Source organism: Schistocerca cancellata, chromosome 2 (assembly GCF_023864275.1).
Source record: "Schistocerca cancellata isolate TAMUIC-IGC-003103 chromosome 2, iqSchCanc2.1, whole genome shotgun sequence".
Classification (NCBI taxonomy): Eukaryota; Metazoa; Arthropoda; class Insecta; order Orthoptera; family Acrididae; genus Schistocerca; species Schistocerca cancellata.
Genome location: NC_064627.1, coordinates 516,166,454 through 516,193,753, shown reverse-complemented (window position 1 = coordinate 516,193,753; position 27,300 = coordinate 516,166,454). Strand labels below are relative to the sequence as shown.

Below are 27,300 nucleotides of genomic sequence, written 5' to 3'. Positions count from 1 at the left end.
AAATGATGACACGGGTGACATTAACGTCACTTAAAACCTCGCCCTAATCGTGTGTCGCCTCTAATCTGCTAACTAACAAGCAACTTGTATTTTCATTAAAAAAAAAACTCACTACACTATACCACGTTATCGTGCTGGCGCGCTACATCTGTGACGTATTTTCATTGTGTCCAGGCAGCAGCAAAGACCGCCCATTGTCAGCATAGCGATTTTTCGTCTGATTCAAAGACCACACGATTTACTGAGATGAGAGTGGTTATATCTTAGAGAGACAGACAAAAAGAAAGAGATTATCTCCACACTGAGGAGGAAAGTTGTTAGTCCTCAGCAGATCAAAATTAAGTTAGGTTTCTCTGAGCTTTCTTTAAGGACTTCAGGCGGTAGTAGAAAGTTCCGTAAGTACTATAAAATGTACTCAGTCTGTGCAGACCTTATCATATTAAAGGCGTTAAATACCGGTAGAAAGTTTTATCAAGATGGGAAAGCAACCATAGTTGTTATGAAATAACAAGTCAAATATCCACCTACAAAAGACATACGGATGTCACAGCAAACCTTAATTGTATTGTCAAGACTACGTTTCTCCAGACCACATCCCACTGATCCGTAAATGTGCAATCGAACACAGTCAGCAGTGAATCTGCACGACAGATTGGTGGGTACTGACGTCATCAGAAATTCGGACAATGATAATTAGGTACCTCAGTTTTTCACAAAAAAAGGATGAATTGATGGTAAAAATTGGCCACCTATGACGTGAAATATTTATATGTGCCAGAAGATGCTTACAGCTTAATTTTAAAAACTTCAACGTGACCCTACTGTCAAATTTCCAGTCGAGCTGCTTGAGAATAAAGTCGACTGAAAAGAAAAGAAAAATGTTTGACTGTTATGTCGGTATTTAGTACAATATTTTACAGAATTACCGTTGTGATATGTTTTGACAGTGGTTAATTATATTTTGACTTGGACAAAATACGCAGATCAAGAACGGCTTGGGGGAGAGGGGGGCGGCGGACAGCGGCAGAAGCAGTTGATGATGGTGTCGAAAACATACGTAGCTTGTCACAGGCTATCTTCAAGAAGCCGACGCGCTGTGCTGTATCCACTCGGGAGATCCACGTACAAGAAAACGTTTGATGAAGTCACGTTAATCTGCTGAATTACGAAGAATTGTTACACGTGAATTTTTTGTGAAAAATTGCAAATCAGAGCGCAGCACCGTATGGAACGTAATAATTTTTGGTAGCACTGCAAATGAAACCATAAATATGGCATCCCCCATTTGGAAAGGGGGGGGGGGAGGGTTGCGTAAGGGGGAAGGCGGACCTTGAGGTTTACTTTCGCTTTAATAACGTGGAGGGTGAAAGGCCGCAGCCATTGGAGTAAAGGAGCAACTTTTGTGGCCGTTTGAAACATTGCTTGGCGGGCACCAGACTGTTAAACCGGCGGTGGCGGCAGACGCCGGCTGTCGAGTGCGGGGGCGGCAGGGGTGGCGGAGTAAATCACGTTTACAGCCTCCACGGCCACGTGCGCCGGAGCCGCCACACGTGTGGTCGGTTACAGCTAGCTGCGCACATTTACTGCTGCAGTTTCTGCCTCCCCTACCACCCTTCCTGATATCGTAGCCGCAGGCTAATGATAATTTCTGCAGCAGTTAGCATTTAAGCTGCACAACGAAGCGCAAGTTATTCGCCTCACATTTGTATGTAAGCACCGAAAGAGGTGGCGCAGTTCTTACCACACTGCACTCTCTCTCAGGAGGGCGGCGTTCAAATCCCGTCCGGCCTTGCAAATTTAAGGTTTCCTTGGTTTCTCTAAATCGCGTACAATAAATTCCGGGATAGATCTTTCGAAAATTACACGGCCGATTTCCTTCCCCCATTTCGAGCTTCTGCTCCATCTCTAATAACTTTGTCGTCGACGGGACGTTAATCCCTACTCTTCCTTCGTTTTAGTAAGTATGCGCCCAAGTGCTTCCTACGGCGATTTGCTGGTAACCAAAAGGGCACCAATACTAGGGGTATCAGTATTTTAGTGTGCACATCATTCCTTAGTGTGTTGTCTTTTATTTCTTTTTGGCGGTGCCTTCGCTAAAGTATGCATATGCCTCACGAGGAACCCCGAAGGCTGAATTTTTTTGTTTCCACATTCATTAATGATGATCTATCAATTAATCAGTTACATTTATTGCTAGACTTCTGGAGTTTATCGTAAGTACAAAACGAGGATCCTCGGTTATGGTTAGGGAAGCGCAAGACTAAAAATGTATTACAGTTCTTGTGAAGTTACATAAAATGCGTCCTTGTTCTAAGAGATTTCCGTATTTTCAAGGCCACATACACCGGCTCCATGTTTTAGCAAGATTCTACAGGAAATAATCTGCCATTGCTTCGTCCTGATGTTTCACATGTGTCACTGAACCGTGTGGATTTTTCTTTGCTTATGGGCTGCAATGTTGTGACGGTGGCATGTGAGAGAGAGAGAGAGAGAGAGAGAGAGAGAGAGAGAGAGAGAGAGAGAGAGAGGGAGGGGGGGGGGGGGAGATGCAGAGAAATGCCACCAGAGCTTTTCCTCGTGAAGAACTGAAGGAGCATCCATACTGATGCCCTCCTTCCAAGCGATTATTGCGTTTCGGTTACATTCTTAGGACCAATAGCCTACTGCCCTATACGCTGCCAACTTCAGACAGTTGACCGCAAAATTTAGTAATGGAAATTTTCTATCATCACCACGATTTGAACCGGTCACTATGTTGAGTAACACTGATGTAGGAGCGGAACACTATAGTTTGCCACCATATTACAGAAAACATTACATTTCTGAAAGTGGTCTGGTGTTCCGGCATTTAGAACTTTTGCACCAAAAGAATGTGTGTCCTTATACTTCTTTAGATTCAAATTTGGTTAGTAAATTAGGTAGATAGCTACTTTACGATACCCATTATGTTTGCTGCTGCATACACGGATGCTGAAACTGCCGGTATTGGACGTGACGTAATGATGTGGTTTGTGACGTTATATGTGTGTAAACAGATCAAGGGACTGAAATCTTCTGTGTACCTAGGATGCGTACATTTCAGTATACACGTTCCCTATTTTCCGATTGCTCTTCTATCATTCTTAGGCAGAACGCTGACTATTCGTTCCGGATTTGTATTATCTTTTGGACTGTAGACTGTGGTGACAGTGATCTGTAGCGTACCCCTTAATCTATGTGGTGTTGGTCTGATAAAGTTTGACTGACAGTTGGGAAAACCAGCGAATGTGGTGTCATGAGACTAACTATAGCTGTTAGACGCATGTATGGTTTGTGCGCCCGCGTCTGATAGTTTTTTTTTTTTTTTTTTCTGCGAACTAGACTCGCAATTTGCCCCGTCAAACACACTTTCAACTCAGTATCTGCTTCCAGAAAGTGAGCACGTGTAATGAATATTAAATATACTATCTTCAAAATTACTTTAGGATTGACAGCTACGAAGAAAGTAGTGTGGTGAAATTCACACTTGAAGCACGCCACGGCGTCTGGCAGATGCACGAGACTTGGAGCCACAGCAACCGGCCAAGATTGCCGGCCGGCACGTCACCTGCACCACTTCCTGCTTGCACTTTGCTTTAGTTTGTGGGCGGGTGTCTCGGGGTAGGACGCACTTGGCTGCTTCGATGTTTAGTAACCGGAAATGGACATCCCGTGACCCTACTTTCAGTTCGGACTTCACTGCGATGACAAGTTACGTAGCAGTCACGTCCCTGTCGGCCACTGTAGACCTGAGCACAGCACGCGCTGTGCAGTTTTTCTCCTCATTCCCTTTACATGTAATTTTGTTTTTACTATTTGTTGTGTGACACTGAACAACGCCAGAAGCAAGTTTATCAAATATTAGGAGTGGAAACTTCGACGTCGCTCTCTTGCGCAGGAGATAACCATAAAATGTCAGTCGTTAATTGCCTTCTTCGAGAAAAATTAATGATGGTCCGCTTCTCTCCGTTAGCAAAGTGACCTAAAGAACTGAATATAAACAAAAAATACTGGTTTGGTAATCTGCAAGGTTATTTCGAGAAAAAAGAGGAAGCTGGAAAATTCTCGAAGCTGAAAACTCTTTTTTTGGGGGAGGGGGCGCGTTGCATCGGTAAGCGGATTACGTCTTCATATGTACTCGTATTATCGCAGAAGGGAACATCAGACTCTCTGCAAATTATTGGTAACTTTTAAGAAACAGATCTTTTCCAAGACAGAAACATCATTACTTATAGTACTGCACGTCCTGACGTTTCACTATGGACAAACCTAGGCAGTAATGTATCGTTAAAGACGGAAGATATAGATGTGAGGCTAAACAGAAATCGTGTAAACCTAATTATCTACTTCTCGTAATGAAATCAAGTGGGCAAACACTTAGTTGTTCACGCTCTTATATGTCACATTTACCTCAAATTACTTCTTTATAGATACCTTTAACAAAGTTCCGATTTGGAACAGCAGATATTAAGAGCTATACTGAACATTTCACTTGCGTAATGTATACACCTGTTTTCAATACCAAAAACATTTCTCATAATCGGAAAATTCAGTAGTTTAAGTAGGAAATACATTTTCATAAACTTTCCCTGTATCATCTTACAAATTAGCTGTTGCAGTTAACTATAAGATGAAAACATAGTGCAGCTTCGCTTAGAAGATAGGTTAAGGAAAGGCGAACTTATGTTTATAGCATTTGTAGACTCAACTAAATCTTATTGACAACATTGACTGGAATACACTCTTTGAAATTCTACAGGTATCAAGGATACAATACAGGAGCGAAAGGTAACAACTCCTACACACGTAGTTACAAGAGTAGAGGGGCGTGTAAGGGAAGCAGTGGTTGAGAAGGGAGTGAGATAGGGGTGTAGCCTATCCCCGATGTCACTCAATCTGTACAATAAACAAGGAGTGGAGGAAACCAAAGAAAAATTTGGAGTAGGAATTAAAGAATAGGGAGAAGAAACACAAATTTTGACATTTCCCGATGACATCGTAATTCTGTCAGAGACAGACTTCGAAGAGCAATGGAACGGAATGGACAGCGTCTTGAAAGGAGGATATAAAATGAACATCAACAAAAACAAAACTAGAATAATGGGATGTAGTGGAATTAAATCAGGTGATGCTGAGACACTGAAAATAGTAGATGAGTTTTTCTGTTTGGGTAGCGAAATAACTGATGATAGCCGAAATAAAGAGGATATAAAAAGTAAGCTGGCAATGGCAAGAAAAGCGTTTCTGAAAAAGAGAAATTTGCTAACATTAAATATAGATTTAAGTGTTTGAAGTCTTTTGTGAAAGTATTCGTATGGAGTGAAGTAGTAAGTAGATCGTTTAACGAATGAGGAGATACTGAAGAGAATTGGAGAGAGAAGAAATTTGTGGCACAACTTGACTAAAAGAAAGGGTCGAATGGTGTAAAACATTCTGAGACTTAAAGGGATCACAAACTTAGTTTTCGGTGAAAATCGTAGAGGGAGATCAAGAGATAAATACAGTAAGCAGGTACAGAAGGATGAAGGTTGCAGTAATCATTCAGAGATGAAGAGGCTTGCACAGGGTAGAGTAGTATAGAGAGCTGAATCAAACCAGTCTTCGGACTGAAGGTAACAACAGCAATAATACAGCTTTCCCAGAACTCACTGATATCAGTTCAATTTCTGTACATTGGATTTTTCACGAAAAGTGAATGAAATTTAAGCTTATGCTTGTGTTCGGCATGAGATGTGTCTGGTCGGCTCCGCATTTATACACGCTCCGGCCTAACTGTCAGTCTTATAGTAGTTTTGAACAGAGTATACTAGCATGTACCAAGATACACTTGATGTGAAATCTCGGAGTTTTTCATCAGTCACAGCAAGACTAATACGAGTTGCTCCCCTCCATTTCACACCCTTGGCACGCTCTTGGGTTTATCCCTGCCATTTTGACGTCATGGGTCAGATCGTACGTTCGGTATCGATTGGTTCAATATGTCTTCTATTATCGTTGTAAATTCCGGCAACAGGTGCACTTTTGGAATAAGGTCGTCTATCATGACGGGAACGGTTGCGCATCCATAGCATGCTGCAGCGCCTCGGATCGTCCGCCATGTCGAAGGTGAGACCGGAACTGCGGGTGTGGGCGGACAGTGACTGTCGGCCGGCTTCCCGGAGAGGCTTGGCGCAGGGCAGGACAGAACGTGCGTCTCAAGGCCGCAGCGGCCAAGGTTGCAGCGGCGAGAATAGGACGGCCCACCAAAATACCTGCTCTGCTCTCTCCCAGCCCGGCGCACCGCCGCTCGCGGGTTCCCCTTATCATTTCCGCCGTCCCATTGTGATTTAATCAAATCCTGTGTGTGCTTAGGCTGCGTGTATTTCAGTAAATACGTTCCCCATCTTTCGATTGCTCTTCGCTACACCTTAGTCAGCTGCCAAAAGCTGAGTGACGCAGGCTGTGTTGTCTTCGTTAAAGACGAACGGACCGACAGTCCACCATATCATCTTGAGACAGTCGGAAGTTAGTTATTATGGACAGAGAACAACTGATGTAGCCCTTTAAAGACAGTGTGTTTTTCGGAAATGTGACTTTGTTTCCAACGATTATACAGGATGACTACAAAAAATATCATAAATTCTAAATACAGCTATCTCCCATTATTGGAATACTGCTACTCGTCTGAAATTTCTGGTGTAAAGACATATATCACAAAATCATTCACCAGTGGTTATACATAGTGATGCTTACGGACTGGGATTTGGGCAGGTAAGTGACGCAGATATAGCGGTGCAGTAGAGTCAGAGAGCGAAGATGATGCGATTCGGAAACCCTGTCGTCACGCACATCGAGTGACTGAAAGTCTCGTCAGAAAAAAGTGAAAAAAAAAAACAGGAAAAAATGGGACGATTCATTCTCGAAAGTGAACTGGAAGCAAGTGATACGAAATATTGTGTTCTTAGGATAATTTTGTAAATGCGTTGTCAATTTGTGGAAAGTAATGCGTAAGCACTGTAGTGGTCTTTCGCATGTGACATGTAGCTGTTTTACAAATTCAGTCGATTACAGTTTGTGGTAAAAACTAGATTTTGAATATCTTATTCTTTGGGTTATCTGCACTGTCTCAGGTTCCCATTAACCAAGATAATCGGGAACGTGGAGTACTTGAATTTCTCGAAGTGATCGTGGTACTTGATTGTAAAGAAAAACTCTCAGAATTTAGCCACATAAAATGTTCCAAATGATATTTACGACTTTGATCTCACATATTTCAGAAATGAGATGGATACAAAAGGTACTGTTTGTGGAGTAATGTTTAAACACACACAAAGTTTTAGTAGCGTTTAAGAAATTTCAGTGTGCGCACCATCTGTAGCACACAGGATATGTTAGCGATATTTCAGTTCCTCCCGTGTCTGGCGAAGCGTGTCCTTATTAACGCGTGCAACTGCTGCTCCCATGAAAGCAAGCTTCGTCCATGTGTATTACGTTACATTAGTACTTCTTCCATAGATCATGAATACGACATTTCGTAATGATGTGGAACGTGTCAGTTTAACTTAGTTTTTATTACACAACGAAAATTTTTGTTCACACTTACTTCATATATTGAGTAGGAGGAGTTGTCATTCAGAGATTCTTTTAATCTGTTACCTGAAACAGGTAAGTCTGGGTCGTCATCGATGCGACTCGCTCTCCATTGCAAATACTCTATGCTTTGGTTTTGCATCACATTGAAGCTCTTGCAGCAGCTGCTGCTTGTGGGCTGTATGCTTCAGACTCTCGTGTAGCACCCTGTACACTGTGGTCGGTGGTCGCCGCATCTGTCGAGACGATTAACGGGTTCATTTGGTTGGGCTCAGGATTAATGCTTGTTGCATCCATTCCACTTATTCATCATTCGTGCTCGGACGCCTGGAATTCGTCCTTTTCACCACATTTTTAGGTTCCTTGATCCTCGTGTACCAACACTGTCTGGGTGTCTGTCAGCCATTCCACACACTCTGCCATATGTGGTGTGGTGATTTTCGTCAATAATTAAATAATTTAACTCGAACAGAAAAAGCTTTAAGTGTGTGAACATTATGCTGCAAACGACAGCTTTCTACCTGTTCCAGCTTCTGAAATATGTCAGAAAAATGGTAAGGATCGATTTGAAACTGTCTATATTTTCAAAAAATCCTTTCGTCAAGCGAAACATGATGTACACACAGTATCAGGGTTCTGTCGACAGACGTTCCTGTGTGTCACCACTGATTGACATGAACACAGCAGTAATACAGTTGCTGTTGATGATGGTGGTAAAGAAATTTTTAACATTAGCGAAATCTTAAACTGTAACACGACGAGACCGACGGGGCCATCTAAAGACTGCCGTGTCATCCTCAGCACAGTCCCCAATCCCGGCACTTTGGCAACTCAACATTCAAGTGGTGGCTCTTTCTACTGTACCTGTGAACTGTAATACGTTTTTTTTTTTTTTTTTTTTACCGTGTGAGAGATGGTGCAGTGGTTATGAGAGAGGCATTTGAATGCTAATCGTTTACAGATCCAACCCGGCCATCCTCATTTAGACTGCCTAAGTTTTTCAGGTGAACTCCAGGATTCCTTTAGAAAGGACGTCACAGAGTTCCTTCACCATCCTCGTCTAATCATACCATGTGCTTCGTCTTTACTGACCACGACCTCTATAGAAAGTGGACTCTGTAATTTTGCTTATACGACGGAACCGTTGGTTCCTTACTCTTCAACGATACTTCGGACAACATATATTTGTATCACAAGCAGGCCGGCCGCTGTGGCCGAGCGGTTCTAGGCGCTTCAGTCTGGAACCGCGCTGCTGCTACGCTCGCAGGTTCGAATCCTGCCTCGGGCATGGATGTATGTGATATCCTTAGGGTAGTTAGGTTTAAGTAATTCCAAGTCTAGGAGACTGATGACCTCAGATGTTAAGTCCCATAGTGCTTAGAGCCATTAGGACCATTTATCACAAGCAGCTCGCAGTCAACAAAATAAGAAACGTTCATTACTCATATTCGATTCTTCCGCGTCCTCAAAGATAAACGCTGCACTTGTCGAGCAAGAGTACAGTGTCTTTTTTTCCTTTTTTTTTCGCTTAGAGAAGTCACTTTGTGTAAGATGCTAAATCAGGTAATGACGTATACATCAGATGGCTGGGCCTTTGGTGTTCTACCGAATGAGGAGGTGCAGTGGTTAGCTCACAGGACTCATATTCGGGAGGACCGGGGTTCGATTTCCCGACCATCCATTCAAATGTAGGTATGAGGTTTCTCTGGCTTTGGAAATACGCCTGGATAGTTCTTTTGAGAGGTACATCGCTCTTTTGCTTCCCAGTCCTTCCCCAGCTTGCTCTCTTTGTAATGACGTTTTTGGCGGTACAGTATTAAATTGTCCTTACACACATAGCTACGTTTTATTGGGTAAAGTCAGATCCGCATTAATCATAGGTTCAGCACTTAATTTTACGTGATCTGGTTTGATTTAGCAAGCTGAATGTACCTATTTTGTGTTGGAGAGCCGCTTTTATATTATCTCCAGCAATTTATTTTCGGTTACCGAACATCGATGTTTAACCAGAACTGATCCACTGCTGGGATTCTTCTATTCGCTTTTAGGTAAGCAGTTTCGTAGTGAAACTCGATTGTCTTTATTTATGGATCATTGTTATTCCCTCTAGGTTAACACAACTTCAGGAACTCTCCTATTAAATATTTATTCGTTCGTTTACTTTCGTAATCTTTTATGTAAACATGAATATCTCGCATGCACATTAGTATTGGGTGTCCAGCGAAGGAATCCGTTATTTCAAAATAACGTTTCTCGAAAACGGAGATCGATAGAAGAGTATAACAAACGGTATGTTTATTGTGAAATCTGTAAGAATTTTTATATGGAAATTATACACTAGTTTCAAAATGGTTCTAAAAGCTGCGAACAGTTGGCGCTGTAACCGCAATACGTAATGCCTAGTAGTAGTGCGTTGCAGCTCAGTAGTCAGTTCCACGGCTGAAAGGTGAAAGGTTAGCGTACCGAAGGAAGAGGTTGAAAGCATATATTCCATTGAAAGATGTGTTGTCTGTTACTGGAAAACCACTGGTTAAAACACAATCCTACGCATGTAGTCACAGTGTTCAGATTCGTTTCAATGTTCCAAAAGCTCCCGATGCGATAACTATTCGCAAACTCTTCGCCAAATTCCAACGGACAGGCAGTGTGGCTCGTGATCTAGCGAGGTGTGTTGCCCCAGGCAAACTGTAGCTATTTGTGAAAATGTCACCAGTTTTTGGAATTATTCAGCAAAGGCAGAGGAAATTCCTCCGTAGAACTGCAGCAGAAACTGGTTTGAAGCGTTACAGCAAGCAGAAAATACGGAGACATATCCGACAAATATTTCCATTCAAAATCAAATACCACAAGGTCATACCTGTACGAACTAAGTGACAAAGAGCTAACTTTGCGAACGAGATTGTCAGAGTGAAGGATTTGATGCTGGCTGCATCTAGTTCATAGATGAAACACACACGAATGGCGGTTTTTCGAGTCCTAAAGTCCCCATTTGTGTGAAGCGAAACCAATACATTCTCCCTAAAGTTTATGTTGGGGCTGCGGTACGCAACAGAAGCGTTAAGGCCGTTTTTTCGTGTGAGAAGATCAGAAGTGAACGTTACGCTGCAATTTTGGAACAATTTGTCGCCACAAAGCATTGGAGAATTGACCAGGCACCGAGTGGTCTAATCAAGGTGGTGTCCGACCACATCGCAATGAACGGGTATTTCGATTTCTTGTTGAATACCGAGGAATAGTCATTGCGTTGGATTGCTGCAAATTTACTAGAGCATGGACTGACTGGCCACCATATTCGCCCGATCTGACTCCTTGCGACTACTTTTTGTAGGCCACGTTGAAAGGCATTGTCTACCAGAACCATCCTACCTCGCCGGACTAGCTTGACTCTGCGATCTGTGTCATCTGAATCTATTTTCCGTTGAGACAGTACAGTATGAGACAACAGATTGCATTGTTGGTTTGTGCCACCTCCGCATTGCGAATGGTGGAAACTTCTTAAAGATTGTACTATGATTGCAAAAACTCCTTGCAAGGGACGAGTTTAATTATTCACGCTGATACCGTTCGAGCTGCAAAGAGCTGTTAACAGCATTTCGAACTATTCCGAAACATCTGTAAAATTTTTGTATAAAATTCTTAAAGCTTTCACAATAAACATACCGACTGCTGCAATCGTCTGACTATCTTAGTTTTTGAGGTATTTAATTTTGAAAGCAGGGACTTCTTCGCTGGACACCCAGCAGCTACACTTTTTTTATAGCTGTCCTGGCGAAGATTTCCATGAAGTTGCGCCAAGAAAACAACGAAACTGTTATTAAGTCTCTGAATGTGAGAGGGGAAATGCAGGGTGGAGCAAACAGCTTGGTGACTAGCTCAGAGCAGGGTAGGAGACGTCGTTCGAGCAAAGTTTTCCAGATAGCCATAGGTCGGAAATGCACGTTGTGGTGCTACGGCCATAAAAAGACAGCCAACCAGCGACGAGCATGCAGTTTATCCGCTAAGCGAACGAGTTTAGGTGTGTTTAGCATTGCGGTTTCGTCAGACTTAGCAGCCCTGTTATTTATTATTGTTATGTAGCGATATTGGTGGCAGGAATTACGAGCATTTGCTGCTTAAAAATATAATTTGAGGAAAAGTTGTTTAAATGTTCTGTTTTCTTTCTCACTATTGTTTTAGTTCTCACACATTGATCTACTGGTGTATTTGTTAGAACGAAAGCTCGCTGAGCTTATTATCTGAACATATTAACGACATTACGGTACCACCCTAGTTGATTTAACAGCCAAGCTTTTACCCCATAAACCTCACTTAAAATTCGCCTCTAACTTAACCAGCCATGGATAGGAATTTAAAATTTGCTTGTTTTTGACTGTTCAGCTGAAACCATTACATCAGCTAATTAATTAGTAACTGTGCTCGTTAGCATAATAGGTATTAGGTGGGACAAGTTAGTATAAATTCACACACTTCGATGCGCTCGTTGCCTTTTTAATGCCGTAGATCTAGAACGCTGTATTTCCAACCTATTTGGTAAATTTTGGTAGATTCCATCTCCCCCAACTGCTCTGACCTTATCTAGCCGTTTCTCTCCACCCTAGATTATAAACGTTGGCGATCTCTTCTTCAATTACATCTCAAACACAAAAATCAGTGACAGGTTAATAGTTCAGCAGTTTTTGTCAGAATTCAAAGATGTGATAAGTGATGTTGCAATCTTCTTGAATAAAAGAACTATTCTGTTGTATGAGTGGGCACTTTCAGCGGAATGAAAAATGATACGACGTCAGTAAGTGAACTTTTATGAGTTTTCCGTCACAAGAATCGCTTTAGCCTGCTTCATTTGTCCTAGTCTACAGTCTGTACCCTCCGCCAGGAGAAACCAATAAAATGGCTATCGAACGTGTGGCAGATGTTCAGTGCGGCACCCCCCCCCCCCCCCCCCTCCGCCCCGCCCTCCCTACCCCGAGGGCTTTCGCGCCCGGTATGATCTTATACGGTTTCTTCCCAAATGGTCGTAAACAACAGGACGGTTAAATTTCCCCTTATGGGAATTGCGTCAAAAACGCCATAAACTGTTAAATACCACTGGGAGAATTCTCTAGCCTGGGACACGTCTCATAGTATTAAACACATCCGGCAGTATAGTACTGAAAATCTTTCAGATCGCCGACCTCAATGGTTTCAATGAAACTAAAATAATCCTTAAGTGGTGAAGAGAGTATACAGTACTTAGCGGACTAAACAGAAATGTCATAAATCCGTGCGAGCCAGACACCAGGAAGAAGGAAGAGAAGATGTAAGAAAAACACTCATAGATACCCGAAGTACGAATAATGTAAAACAATCAGAAAAGCAGTCATCACTCAGCATATTAGGTGGCACCACTATGAACGACAGAGGTGCTACTATGATGATGTTCAAAGTAATAATAACTGATACTCAGTATAATTAATCGACTTCTAGAGAAACTCAGGTAATAAATTTAGAGAACGAATGCCTTTCTGGAATATTGTCAGTGGAAGAAAATGATGCATTCGATACAGGCAAAAACGACAAATATCCGGAAAAGACGAGATGATAAAGAAGGTATTAAAACGTGGGAGACTTGTGAGAAACTGAAACCTTGAATAATTATTCGTGGAATACCTATGAAGGAACAGGATACCAAATATTTGGAACGAAAGTGTGATGTTGTTAATACACCAGAAATAGTAATGTCCTCTGTAGTGTTTCGCTGGCGATATACAATGTTTTTACCAAAATTCTTAGTAATGGTATGGAAAATATACTTGACTGAGAACAGGAAATGACTGTAGTACGATGGCTCATCTGTAACGAGAGAGAATAGTTTCATACGTAAGCGATGAGTGTGGGTTTCAGCTTTGTCTGAAGTTACTGGGTTTTGATTTAGTTTGACTCTGATCTCATAAAATCTGTGATGATACCAGTCGAAAACCATGGAACAAGTCCACAAATAACATGCTAATCGAAATTTACGGCGAACCTGCCTTTTCAGTTATAAAGCACCAAGACGGGGGAAATTATGGAATTAGAAAGGAAGTTAAACGAGGTGAGTACGTTTTAACATCTATTTTTCTGCTGTTTTCAAAGACATTTCTAAGTTACTGATTTGGGATGAAGTATATGGGGCGATGAAAAAGTTTCCGTTCGATGGCCGTAGAGTCCAGAATGGGTATAGCATCCTCGTGCGGCAGGAATTGTCAACCCTTAAAGGTCTTTTTTTTTTTTTTTTTTTTTTTTTTTAAATGGACCAGAGGCTCGATAATCGCATTGAGAGAGATGACTATAGGTCGGGTGCTCGAGTATCTCCCACTTGGGTTTGCGTAACTTCTGCGCCACGACGCTTGCGATATTGCCTTCACTACACGCCGTAATTCCTTCAGCGCTGCGCGGTACTGCACCCCAGTGATGGAGACCGGCGTCTTGTGTCGAATCGCGACCAGCGCGAAACTTGGCACACCATTCCACAACGGTGCTTTTCGACAGGGACGTTGCCCAATACATATTCTTCATTCTCCGATGGATGTCTATCGGTGTTTGTCCTTCGACAGTCCAGAAAAGAATAACAGCACGTTGGTCGTGTTTAGACGCTTTGGCAATAACGTCGCCTCAGTTCATGTTTCTGCGTTTACCGCACGCAACTCATGAAGACACAAATACCACATAAATCCCTATGGATGAACTCGATAAAATATATTCAAGAATAGGGCTGAAAATTAACTGCCATAAGACCGAATTGTGTGCTGTACAAACACGCTCATTTATTGGTCAATTTCTAAGGGTCCGTATTTCAGTCGGTAAAAACTGAACCCTTATAGGATCACTTTGTTGGCTGTCAGTCTTCTAAGACCCCCTTTTTTTTCAGGAACCGGGTAGAGGTATCAAGCTTATTACTGATACTCAGGCCTACAGTCTCTTAACAATGTGAAAAATTTAAGCTTCTAGGTCAGTGCAATCGAAAGATTCGACCGTTTCTCACATATTTCGATACTCGCAAACTCTCTCACCGTTTTAACTTATCCTTCATGTCTTAACGATTTGAGGAGTCGCCTGAAACAAGACGTGGTTCTGATTTCACGTTAAACTGTAGGTTCCTTTCCCAGGCTGAATAACAGACGTAGGTTAGGGGCACGCTGGTCGCGGAAGCGGCGCCCAGTGGAAAGACTTGCACAAAGCCAATGAGCCACATACAATTATTATTGTTCTCTGTTACATAATAAAGTTTGTACATAACGCTCAGAGCGCGAGATTTACCCACACGTGGCCCGTTTGTTTTATTTCACAGTTTCAGGTTTGCCCTTTACAAGAAATAATATTAGGAGAATGTAAATTGTGTATCGCTGATAGAATTTACAGGGTAAGCTCATGCGTGATGGCTAATGTCGTTAAGAAAGTGTCTCTCATCAATGTTTCTGTATTTCTGTGGCGCTGTCACATTTATCCAACAAGCTCATGTCGAACCTTATAATACTTTCCTGAACTTTGTCTTCATAAAATTTGGTAAAGGGCCCAGACTGAAGAACTGTTGTGCAGATCAGATCGATTGAACGCTTCTTAAGCGACCACGTTTGTGGCTGAATTACACTTATTCACGATTCTTTCAACGAATTTGGCTAGCATTCGCTGTTACCTGATACAGATCTGTGAAGAGGCTCCAACTCCAGATGTATGCTCCCACATAGTTTACTGTTTCTGGTTACTGATAGACAACAGTATTGTCCCGTATTATCAACCCATCTCACCTACTTGTTGGCATTAAATTGTATTACATTTCGTTACATTGATTAATATGTCAGTTTAAGTCGATGAAGTACTTGTAGGTACTTTCTTTCTCCCAACTTCGTCCTAATGAAACTGATCACGACATTTTCCTACACGCTACTCAAACTATATGATCTTTCCACATCACATCTCTATGTACTATTATTCCAAGGTCTTTGAATGACAAAAATTACTTTAACCATTTTTAATCATGTTGTCCATGGCTATGAATTACACTGTTGTCACATCAATCTGAAAATATGTCAGATGCCTGAATAATCAGCTTTCGCAGCGCACACCGCTGCGAGACATGCTGGAAGAGTGTCAGTGTGGTTCTGGAAGGTATCGACAGTGATGTGGAGCCATGCCCATTCCAATGCCGTGGCCAGCTGCGTCGAGTTTCGCGGTTGAGGATCCATGACGCGAACAGCTCGATCGACATGGTCCCACATATTCTCGTTAGGGTTTAAATCCGGGGAGTTTGGGGGACAGGGGAGTACGCTAAACTCATCCCGGTGCTATTCGAACCACGCATGTACACTGCGAATGTATGACATGTTGCATTGTTTTGCTGCTAGATGCCACAGTGCCGAGGAAAAACAAAATGCACGTAGGGGTAGTTATGGTCCACAAGGATAGACGCAGACGTATTTTGATCCAGCGTGCCTTCCAAAATGACGAGATCACACAGGGTCTGCCTCTGGCAAGGACCTTCCCGATTGTTGCAGGATGCTTGCTTTGAGACGTGTCACGCCGTACATTGCCCAATGGTGCGTAAAACGTGATCTGAACGCCCAGTAGTCGCCACACAGTGGACGTCTAGTAGTGAAGGCGTGAATTCCAGGCTTCATCGCCGGTGAACCAGTCAACATGGGTGCACGAACCAGGCGCCTGCTGCACAGAGTCATGCGCAGCAATGTTCTTTGAGCAGTTGTTGAGGAAACGCTGTTGGTAGTCTCTTGCTTCATCTGGACGATCAGTTGCTCAACAGTTGCACGTTTATTCTCCCGTACACCTCTCTGCACTCGTCATTCACCCGTGTCATCTACAGCTTCACAGTTGCCTCGACGTCATTTTTGGATAGCGCCAGTTTGCCATGCACGTTATACTTTAACCACGGTCACACGTGAACAGTTTAAAAACTTACCTGTTTCGGAAAGGCTTCCACCCATTACCCCGAAAGCCTAGTATTATGTTCTCTTGAACGTCAGATAAGTCGCTAAGTTTCCGCATTACGACAGCGATTGTACGGTTTTACGCGCCTTCCCTTCCGACACGCTTTATATGTCCTCCACTGCTAGTGCTGCCACCTGCCGTCTGTTAGTGGTTATCTGCACGTTGACATCGAACGTAAGCGGTGGTCAAGTTAATGTAGCTGGACTGTGTATTTAGAATTTATGAAGGGTACAGCTTTTGCCATATTAGAGCTAGTTTATATGTGTCTGATTGTCGATGCTGTGTTCGCGAATCAGACTTCTTCCTAAATGGAACCATCATTTGGTGAAGACTGAGACTTAAGTAACATTAGCCATGAAGTTTATATTGTAACAGGTGGTTATAATTAAAGTGCAGCTGCTCACAGAGATCCGGAGTGGGCTGTAATTATCGTATGCCAGCGAAACTTATTTTTTCTAAGGCATTAATGCGGAACCGATTTACACTGGAAAAACGAAGTTCCAGTTTTGGTCAGCATGAGAAAATCGGGCACCGTGAATGCAAGAACGAATTATAGAAATGTTTCCATATTTAATGTGTTAGGAACGGGACGTGGGCAGAAAAAGTCAAACAAGTGAGAAAGGCAAAATTTTGGTTTGGAATTAACCGCTGCTCACACAGTTCGTTCAGTATGAGCACTGGACGCATGGCGAGATGCTGTATCTGTAAAACGTCGTGACCAGCATTTGTCCGCAGCCATTCCGGTGGAATCGGAACAACATGTCCCTGTGTACTTGTCTTCAGATCAGGTTGAGACCGGACGTGTCCCTGGTAAACGCGTCCTTTTTGATATCCCCGGAGCCAAAAGTCACTAGGATTCATATCAGGTGGTCTTGCAGGCCATGCACGTGAAAACCTCTGGAGATTACTTTCGTGGAAGGTTGTACTAAAAAGATCTTTCACTGGGCGAGCGCCATAAGGTGTTGCCCCATCTTCCTTGAAAACTGTGATTTCCGCACAGCTGCTTCCTCAAACCAGGCATCACATACTGTAAAAAGAGGTATCGGTAACGTGCAGACGTCACGGTATATCTGACAGGCCCTCTAAGTGTATTCTCTTCAAAGAAGAACGAACCGACAATAAAGGTGCTTGTGAATCCACACCGCTAGTCACATACGTAGAGTGCAGTGACTCTAGGTGCGCAACACGTGGTTTAATAGTACCCCATATTCGGAAGTTCTGTGTATTCACTACAACCTGTAGTGTAAAATGTGCCTTGTCACTACATAGACTATTGCCCGATCACATGTAATCAGCTTCGGTCCGTGCCAGAAACCGAAAAGCAAATTCAGAACGTTGCTGTGGATCATGATGTTTCAGTTGCTGCACCCTCTCGGTCTTGTACGGCTACCAGTTAAAATAGATCTCAAAACTTTCCGTACCGTTGACCATGCGATGGAGAATTCTCGCGTCACTGCACGAACAGTAACTCTGCCCGGGACACGTGGTGCATGGTCAGTTATAGCAGCATGAACCTCGTCAGGAACTTCCACCCGAGGTAGAACGCCTTCCTGTTCCAGGTGCCACGCCAAGTTCACCGGTGTTTTCAGATTCATTTATCATCATCTTTAAACCATTTGATGACATCGAGCCTCTGATCAGACACTTCAGTCGGCACCGGCCGAAGTGGCCTTGCGGTTAAAGGCGCTGCAGTCTGGAACTGCAAGACCGCTACGGTCGCAGGTTCGAATCCTGCCTCGGGCATGGATGTTTGTGATGTCCTTAGGTTAGTTAGGTTTAACTAGTTCTAAGTTCTAGGGGACTAATGACCTCAGCAGTTGAGTCCCATAGTTCTAAGAGCCATTTGAACCTTCAGTCGGCGGCACACTCTCAGTGCAGCACTGTAATTTCTTCCGTTAACATAGAACACTTTCACTAATAGCACACGATCTCTCTTCTCGACAGTCATACTTTTCACTGTCGTTATGGTTTGTCAAATGACAGCGTGGATGTCATACCATCACACAAACAATGCACTGCGCCACATTTGTACCTGGTGAGCACAGTGGGAACTAATTTGTTTTCCAACGTAAATCTGTCCCGCGTTGACGCGTTTGTATATCTACGATGTTTTGATGCCTTACGATGATTACAGACAACACTGGACTACGTGAATAGCTGCACTTTAATTATAACCACCCAGTATGTTAATAGTCCTATCGTAATTAGCTGGGTTGGATGTTGTTGTCTTCAATGTGAAGAGTGGTTTGGTGCCGCTCTCAACCTTATTTGTCGTGTACAAGCCTCTTTATCTCTGTATGATTACTGCAACCTAGGTCAATTTGAACCCTCTTAATGTTGTCAAGATTTGTACTTCCATTACAGTGTTTACCCCGTACACTTTTATCATTTACCAAACTGATGATCCTTAAGTGTCCTAGCTCTTCCTGTAAACCAATCCTTTCTTTTAGTCAATTTAAGTTGTTGTTCTTTTTCCTGATCTTATCCCATATTATTCAGAGATGCATCCTATTCTGGATTTGGCAATATTGGTGACTGGGTGCGCTTCCTGTTGCACCCAATGTAGCGTAGCTATGTTCTGTGGTCGCACCCCCCTGCGTCCAGTGTTATCCCACGTGATTGTATGCAAAAGTTTGCTAAATTTCTGCGATCGTTTATCTGATGTAGGACGTGGGTACAAGCCCAGCATTCACGTAGTGAGATGGGAGAAACCGCATAAAAATCATTCCCAGGTTGGCCGGCACACCGGTCCTCATCGTTTATCCACCGGGCGGATTCGATTCTTGGCAGGTGCACCTCCGCTAATCCCGGAAGCTGTGTTACCGCGCGCGTACATCCCGGCTGGTCTTTCCGTTAATTTCAGTTGTGCCTCAGATTTCTTTCTTTTCGTAATTCGATTTAATACCGCCTTATTAGTTACTAAGTCTACCCATCTAACAGTCAGCCTTCTTCTGTAGCATCGCAGAAGCTTCTTGTCTGAACTATTTATCGTCCACATTCCAGTTAGTCACAAGGTTACGATTCAGACAGATAACGTCACAGAAGACTTCCTAGCACTTACATTTACATGCAATGTTCCAAATTCCTCTTTTTCAGAAACACTTTTCTTGTTATTGCCTACCTGCATTTTGTATCCTCCGTACTTTGGAAAAACAAAGTTTTTTGCTCCCTAAATATCGGAGCTCGTCTAGTACCTTCAGAATCTCATTTCCTAATCTAAATCCCTCATCACCCCCTGCTTTTAATTCCACTACATTCCATTATTCTTGATTGTCTTTTGTTGGCCATTACCAGGGGCACAGTTTAAATTTTTACTTTTTCTTAGTAACTCTCAGTCTAGGGTGCTGTGCTGCGCTTTGCTTAATGAGAATAATGTTGTCTTACTAAGTATCTCATAAGGACACATTTTATGCATCGCACGTGAATGCGGTACTGAATCCAAGACTTCTAAAAGTCTGTCGGGCTAGTCCTTCCACTCTTCAACACTGCTGAAAATAAAAACTCATCCTTACAGGCAACCCATTCTTACCTGTTACGTCTCCAAGTAACATTAGTGTTGTTCATTTGCTCCTGTCGTAGCAAAATCTCTGCTTGGTTCACATACTTGCAGTTCATCTTCCGGAAGAGCCAAAGAAACTGGTACACCTGCCTAATACTTTGTAGGGCTCCCGCGAGCACGCAGAAGTGCCGCGGCACGAGTGACATGCACTCGACTAACGTCTGAAGTAGTGCTGGAGGGAACTGACACCATAAATCCATAAGATTAAGAGTGGGTGGAGATATCTTCTGAAGAGATATACTCAATAATGTTCATGTCTGGGGAGTTTGGTGGCTAGTGGAAGTGTTTAAACTCTGAAGAGATTTTCTTGAATCGTCGTTGGTTCCGTTCTTGCAGGATCTTTTTCCAGCCGCAGCGATGTCGGAGATTTTATGTTTTACCGGATACCTTATATCCACGATACACTCCTGAAATGATCGTACGGGAAAATCCCCACTTCATTGGTACTTCGGTGACGCTGTGTCCCATCGCTCGTACGCCAACTATAACACCACGTTAAAACTCACTTGAATCTAGATAACGTGCCATTGTAGCAGGAGTAACCGATCTAACAACTGCGCCAGACACCTTCTTTTTGAAATCATTGGAAGTTATTGTTCTACAAGGAAGATTTTTGTGTTAACATTCGTCCAGTCCGGACATATACCGTGCTTTCAGTTCTTTAAATACCGAAGGAAAGACCTAAGTAAAATGAAATACGCTTGTTATATTATACAGCTATTCGATTTAATCCTTTTCACGGATAAGGCTCGGATAGTTTAACTTCACTCAAATACTTTAAGATACAGCACCGTATCAGAATTTTCCGGACGTCAGTTTGAGTATTTGAAGACAGCATGCCATTATATGTAACTTAGCCCCATCCATACCAGAAATGGCTATAGAACGGCCTTTCCCTCACAAGAAATACCGTATCTCATTTCAATTGCGAAGAGGAAGAGGAAAAAACTAATGACACAAAAACACCGAGAAGTCCACACGAGACAAAATTGGGATTTATACAGTAGATTAGGATGATAACACAAAAACAATTAGTTAGGTAAGAATAATTGCGCAGTGATATGTTCCTTGATTTAAAATTTGGTATGAAGCGGCGTGAAATTCCGATGTACTGCAATCAATCTAAATCAGTGGTCGTAAAACTATTTTTTGCATAAGAGCCAACACTGGCACTGCTGAGCGACATCTCGGGCCATATTTGAAGAGAAAAAGGGGGGTTCATTATTTTAACCAAACCGTAGCTATTGTTAAAAGCATACCACTTACAAATTTTGAATCTAAATTTTATAAGGTATCATGCGGGTACTATAACCAGTGCCATCTCAGCAGGATCTCATCTTGGTTTTACCAGACCTTCCGCTACCGATATTACTATTAATTAGTATGTTATATTAATTAACAACAGTAATTACATTATTATACACGTTGACAAATGTTTACTAAATGTTTTGAATGTCATTTATCTATTACTCAGTATTGCAGTACACGTTACATTGTACGTCTTTTACAACTGCCTTAATTTGATTTCATATTACTTCCTACAGACTTTTACCACCTTTGAAGATGACCGTCTCTATAATGCACATTCATGAATCCTTTTCACTTCCGTTTGAAATTCATACCACAGCATCTGATCGGTACTACTTGTGCACGCTCTTGAGTAGCCAGCATTGGCAGACAAACACCCTAAAATATTCCACTTCTCATTTGTATTAACCCCGCAGTCACTGCGCTACATACCTCTCTGCCCCTGACGCAATCGGCGAACTTTACGTAGTTGTAGTTGTGGTCTTCAGTCCTGAGACTGGTTTGATGCAGCTCTCCATGCCACTCTCTCTCCTGTGCAAGCTTCTTCATCTCCCAGTACTTACTGCAACCTACATACTTCTGAATCTGCTTAGTGTATTCATCTCTTGGTCTCCCCCTACGATTTTTACCCTCCACGCTGCCCTCCAATGCTAAATTTGTGATCCCTTGATGCCTCAGAACATGTCCTGCCAAACGGTACCTTCTTCTAGTCAAGTTGTGCCACTAACTCCTCTTCTCCCCAATTCTATTCAATACCTCCTCATTAGTTATGTGATCTACCCATCTAATCTTCAGCATTCTTCTGTAGCACTACATTTCGAAAGCCTCTATTCTCTTCTTGTCCAAACTATTTATCGTCCATGTTTCACTTCCATACATGGCTACACTCCATACAAATACTTTCAGAAACGAATTCCTGACACTTAAATCTATACCCGATGTTAACAAATTTCTCTTCTTCAGAAATGCTTTCCTTGCCATTGCCAGTCTACATTTTGTATCTTCTCTACTTCGACCATTATCAGTTATTTTGCTCCCCAAATAGCAAACCTCCTTTACTACTCTAAGTGTCTCATTTCCTAATCTAATTCCCTCAGCATCACCCTACTTAATTAGACTACATTCCATTATCCTCGTTTTGCTTTTGTTGATGTTCATCTTATACCCTCCTTTCAAGACAGTGTCCATTCCGTTCAACTGCTGTTCCAAGTCCTTTGCTGTCTCTGACAGAATTGCAATGGTATCGGCGAACCTCAAAGTTTTTATCTCTTCTCCATGGATTTTAATACCTACTCCGAACTTTTCTTTTGTTTCCTTCACTGCTTGCTCAATATACAGATTGAATAACATCAGGGAGAGGCTACAATCCTGTCTCACTCCCTTCCCAACCACTGCTTCCCTTTCGTGCCCCTCGACTCTTATAACTGCCATCTGGTTTCTGTACAAATTGTAAATAGCCTGTCGCTCCCTGTATTTTACCCCTGCCACCTACAGAATTTGAAAGAGAGCATTCCAGTCAACATTGTCAAAAGCTTTCTCTGAGTCTACAAATGCTAGAAACGTAGGTTTACCTTTCCTTAATCTGTTTTCTAAGATAAGTCGTAGGGTCAGTATTGCCTCACGTGTTCCAACATTTCTACGGAATCCAAATTGATCTTCCCCGAGGTCGGCTTCTACCAGCTTTTTCCATTCGTCATAGGCAAATTATCCACCGTTAGTTAAAATTAAGCCCATCTTAAAATATTACTACTTACACACGTATTTTTGTTTGTTAATAAGTAAGAAAAATGCGCTCTAAGAAACTTATAACGCAAGCTGATGTGTTTATATTCGGCTGTTAGTTGCTATAAGCACATTATTATAAAATACTCCTTACAACCATGGTCCACACGAACATTTGATTCGGGCCGCAGCCGCAGTTAGAGTACCACTGATCTAACTGGTTTGGATTTTTTTTTTTTTTTTTTTTTTTTTTTTTTTTTTTTTTTTTTTTTTTTTTTTACATCTCTCATCTGACTACAAGCGTCATCTCCTCGTCATCTTCAACCGGATCTGGTGCGATGGCGTCTTTCCATCGCAATGGCCGTAGAGCACCATCATTCCAGTTCTCAAACCCGGTAAAAACCCGCTTGATGTGGATAGTTATCGGCCCATCAGCCTCACAAACGTAGTATGTAAGCTGCTCGAACGTATGGTGTGTCGGCGGTTTGGTTGGGTCGGGTCCTGGAGTTGTGTGTCCTACATGCTCCATGTCAGGGCAGCTTCCGCCAGGGTCGCTCTACCACTGATAATCTTGTGTCCCTCGAGTTTGCCATCCGCACAGCCTTTTCCAGACGCCAACACCTGGTTGTCGTCATTTTTGATTTACGAAAGGCATATGACACGACCTGGTGACATCATATCCTTGCCACATTATACGAGTGGGGTCTCAGAGACCCGCTCCCGATTTTTATGCAAATTTTCCTGTCGCTTCGTACTTTCCGTGTCCAAGTTGGTGCCTCCCATAGTTCTCCCCCCCCCCCCCCCCCCCAATATCCAGGAGAATGGGGTCCCGAAGGGCTCTGTATTGAGTCTCTATTTTTAGTGGCCATCAACGGTCTAGCGGCAGCTGTGGGGCCATCCGGCTCGCCTTCTCTGTATGCGGATGACTTCTGCAATTCTTACTGCCCCTCCAGTACTGGTGTTGCTGAGCGTCGCCTACAGGAAGCCATTCACAAGGCGGAGTCATGGGCTCTAGCCCACGGCTTCCAGTTTTCAGCCGCGAAGTCGTGTGACTCACTTCTGTCGGCGTCGTACCATTCATCCGGAACCAGAACTTTATCTTACTGACGATCTATTCACTGTAGTGGAGGCATACCGATTCTTAGGACTGGTTACCTTCGTCTGCTTAAGCGGAAATGCTGGCAGCACCTCAATGCCCTCCGCTGCCTGAGCAACACCAACTGGGGTGTGCAGGTCGCTCTAAGCTGCTGCAGCTCTACAGAGTCCTTGTTCAATCCCGCCTTGACTATGGGAGTGTGGTTTATGGTTCGGCAGCGCCCTCGGCGTTGCGTTTACTCGACCCAGTGCACCATTGTGGCGTTCGCCTAGCGACAGGTTCCTTTAGAACGAGTCCAGTGACCAGTGTCTTGGTGGAGGCTGGAGTCCCTCCATTGAATTCTCCTGCGCATTCGAACTACAGTCTCCTTTTCCCACCCGCGGCAGTCCGTTTTCCGCATCGGTGGCCCATGTCAGGGCTAACGATCGCGGTTCGTGTGCGATCCCTTCTGTCTGAACTGGAGTCCTTCCCTTTATCACCTATACTTGAGGTCCATTCACGTACACCTCCATGGTGTACACCTAGGCCGCGGCTTCGCCTGGACCTGTCACATGGCCCTGAGGACTCAGTTAACCCTGCGACTCCCTGCTGTCACTTCCTCTCGATTCTCGACACATACTGGGGCCATGAAGTGGTTTACCTGATGGCTCGACGGCCGATGGTCACCGTGGCTTTGCCTATGTTCATTGAGGACATATAGGACAGCACTCCTTGCCCGGTGGCTGCAGTGTTTTCACTGCAGAGCTAGCGACCATATTTCGTGCTCTTGAGCACATCCGCTCATGCCCAGTCGAGTCTATTTCTCGTGCGTACTGACACCTTGAACAGCCTAAAAGTATCGACCGATACTACCCTCGTCGTCCTTTGGTAGCGACCATCCACGACTCCATTTATGCCCTGGAATGGTCCAGTCGTTCAGTGGTGTTTGTCTGGACTCCAGGTCACGTCAGAATCCCAGGCAACGAACTTGCCAACAGGCTGGCCATACAGGCTATGCGGAAACCGCTTTCGGAGATGGGCATCTCTGAACCTGACGTTCGTTCTGTCTTACGCCGCGGGGTTTTTCGCCTTTGGGAGACGGAATGGCATAACTGTACGCACAACAAACTTCGTGCCATTAAGAAGACTACGAATGTGTGGAAATCTTCCATGCAGGCCTCTCGCAGGGAATCAGTTGTCCTCTGGGGGCTCCGCATTGGCCACTCTTGGGCGACCCACGGTTACCTCCTGCGCCTCAGTGTCAGTGCCCAGCGACGGAGTCTTGGGTTACCGTACTCGTGCCGCTAATTTTATCTGACAACGCCTCGTTGGCTGATTTAGTTTTACGTTCGTGAGGGTGGGTTTTATCATTTGGTCTAAGTTTAGCGCATGTCCTTTGTCCCTCTGTGTCCTCCACCCTAGTGCTTTTAGGGTGGACGTTTCAATGTGTCGCAGAGTGGCTAGCTTCTCCTTTTTATTCTCTCTCTCTCTCTCTCTCTCTCTCTCTCTCTCTCTCCATCCCGTTTTTTGCGTTTCTGTGATTTTCTTATCCCCGTTTTTGCATTTACACGTTCGTCGCCCTTAATCGTTCTTGTGATCTGTCATTCCGTTTTGTGTCATCAGTCTCGTTTATTTTATTCTCACACTTGTGGCATTGTTTTATTCGGAACAAGGGACTGATTACCTCGTAGTTTGGTCGTCGTCGTCCCCCCCCCCCCCCTCTTTTAATCCAACCAACAAGAAAAAACTGTCAACAGCAAGGTATACTGTGACACCCTAAAGGTGCGTTTACACCTGTGCGTCTTGAGGCTAATCGCCCTGCGGCTGTAGCTTTCCCAGTCGCAAGCACACGTTGAGGAAGAGGCATGAAACCTACACGCAAGCCTCTACTCGCCGGTGCGGCAAGCACAGCCACACGGTGGCTAGTCGCAAGTCGTACAGGTGTAAACGCGCCTTTACACCACTTCGATGCAGAATTCAGCAATGGCGACGGGGAGAGTGATCGAAAGGAGTGTTCCTATAGCACGACAATGTGCGGCCCCACACCGGCGACGCATGACTGCAAAGCTGACATCACTGAGATTCGTTGCGCCACACGCACCATATTCACTGGATCTCGCTCCATCCAATTATACTTCATTCGACCACATGTAGGTAGCGCTGCGAGGTAAAAGTTTCAACAAGGTATTGCTATCAGCTGTCCACGAGTTAAGTGCGTAGTACCCCCAAACAATGGCTCCGTGGTGCAGTAATGAAGTTGCCAGCGGTGTATTGAGGTTGGTGGGGAGCATGTTGAGAGATCCCATGTGCATTGACTCACATTGATTAGTAAAAGAGGTACTAAAAATTACTGTTGTAAATCATTTCCAAACACTGTGGTATATAGCACCAGACTTCTACGCACGGGCCACGCGTTTCCCGTTGAGCAGCGGTTTGTGGGCCCGGAATAGGCGCCCGCTGGCGGCCTAAATATGTTCCGCCGATTTCAGGTCAGTCGAGTTTGGTGACAAGAAATCAATGGGAGTTCACTTGATGCTTCTCAAACCACTGTACCATTTGTGATACGGACAGTTATGCTGCTGGAAGATGCCATCACCGTCGGAGTAGTTAAGCGTGAAGCGATGGAGTGATTCGTGGTAATGTGGTACCATTCGCGTGACCTGAAAGTGAAACACACAATTAAAGGCTGTACAAGACTGTCGCTGTGTTTTTCTAAGCCTTACTAGCATAGCAACAAGTTACATTTTCTAAAACTGAGCACAAAGTATTCTGCTACTACGGCTCCTGAGGCATTTGATTACCGTGGTAGACCTACCGTTGACGTTTACCTTCGTCCAAATCATTTTGCATTCCAAATTTATAATAACCTCACTAGATGTGATCAAGCTCTTTACGGCAATACGTACGCCGCCACTATTGAAGTAAAGCCGCTCTTTCGCCATATACCTCGCAGTATTAGTATCACATTAACACTTAATCTTTGATGTGGAAGGATGAGCGATTCCCTCTAAACTTATGTAGCTGATCTGTATTACCAGACATAAGTGATAAAGTGATCATAGATCCTGGAAAAGAATTGGACTTCACGTAA

General features: G+C 43.6%; 1 protein-coding gene across 3 annotated transcripts in view; it reads left to right on the top strand.

Moving 5' to 3' along the window:
- The window catches only part of LOC126162066 (fibronectin type-III domain-containing protein 3A), a 323,114-nt gene that overhangs the window by 221,537 nt on the left and 74,277 nt on the right, over positions 1-27,300 (top strand). The gene's annotated exons all lie outside the window — the stretch shown is intronic.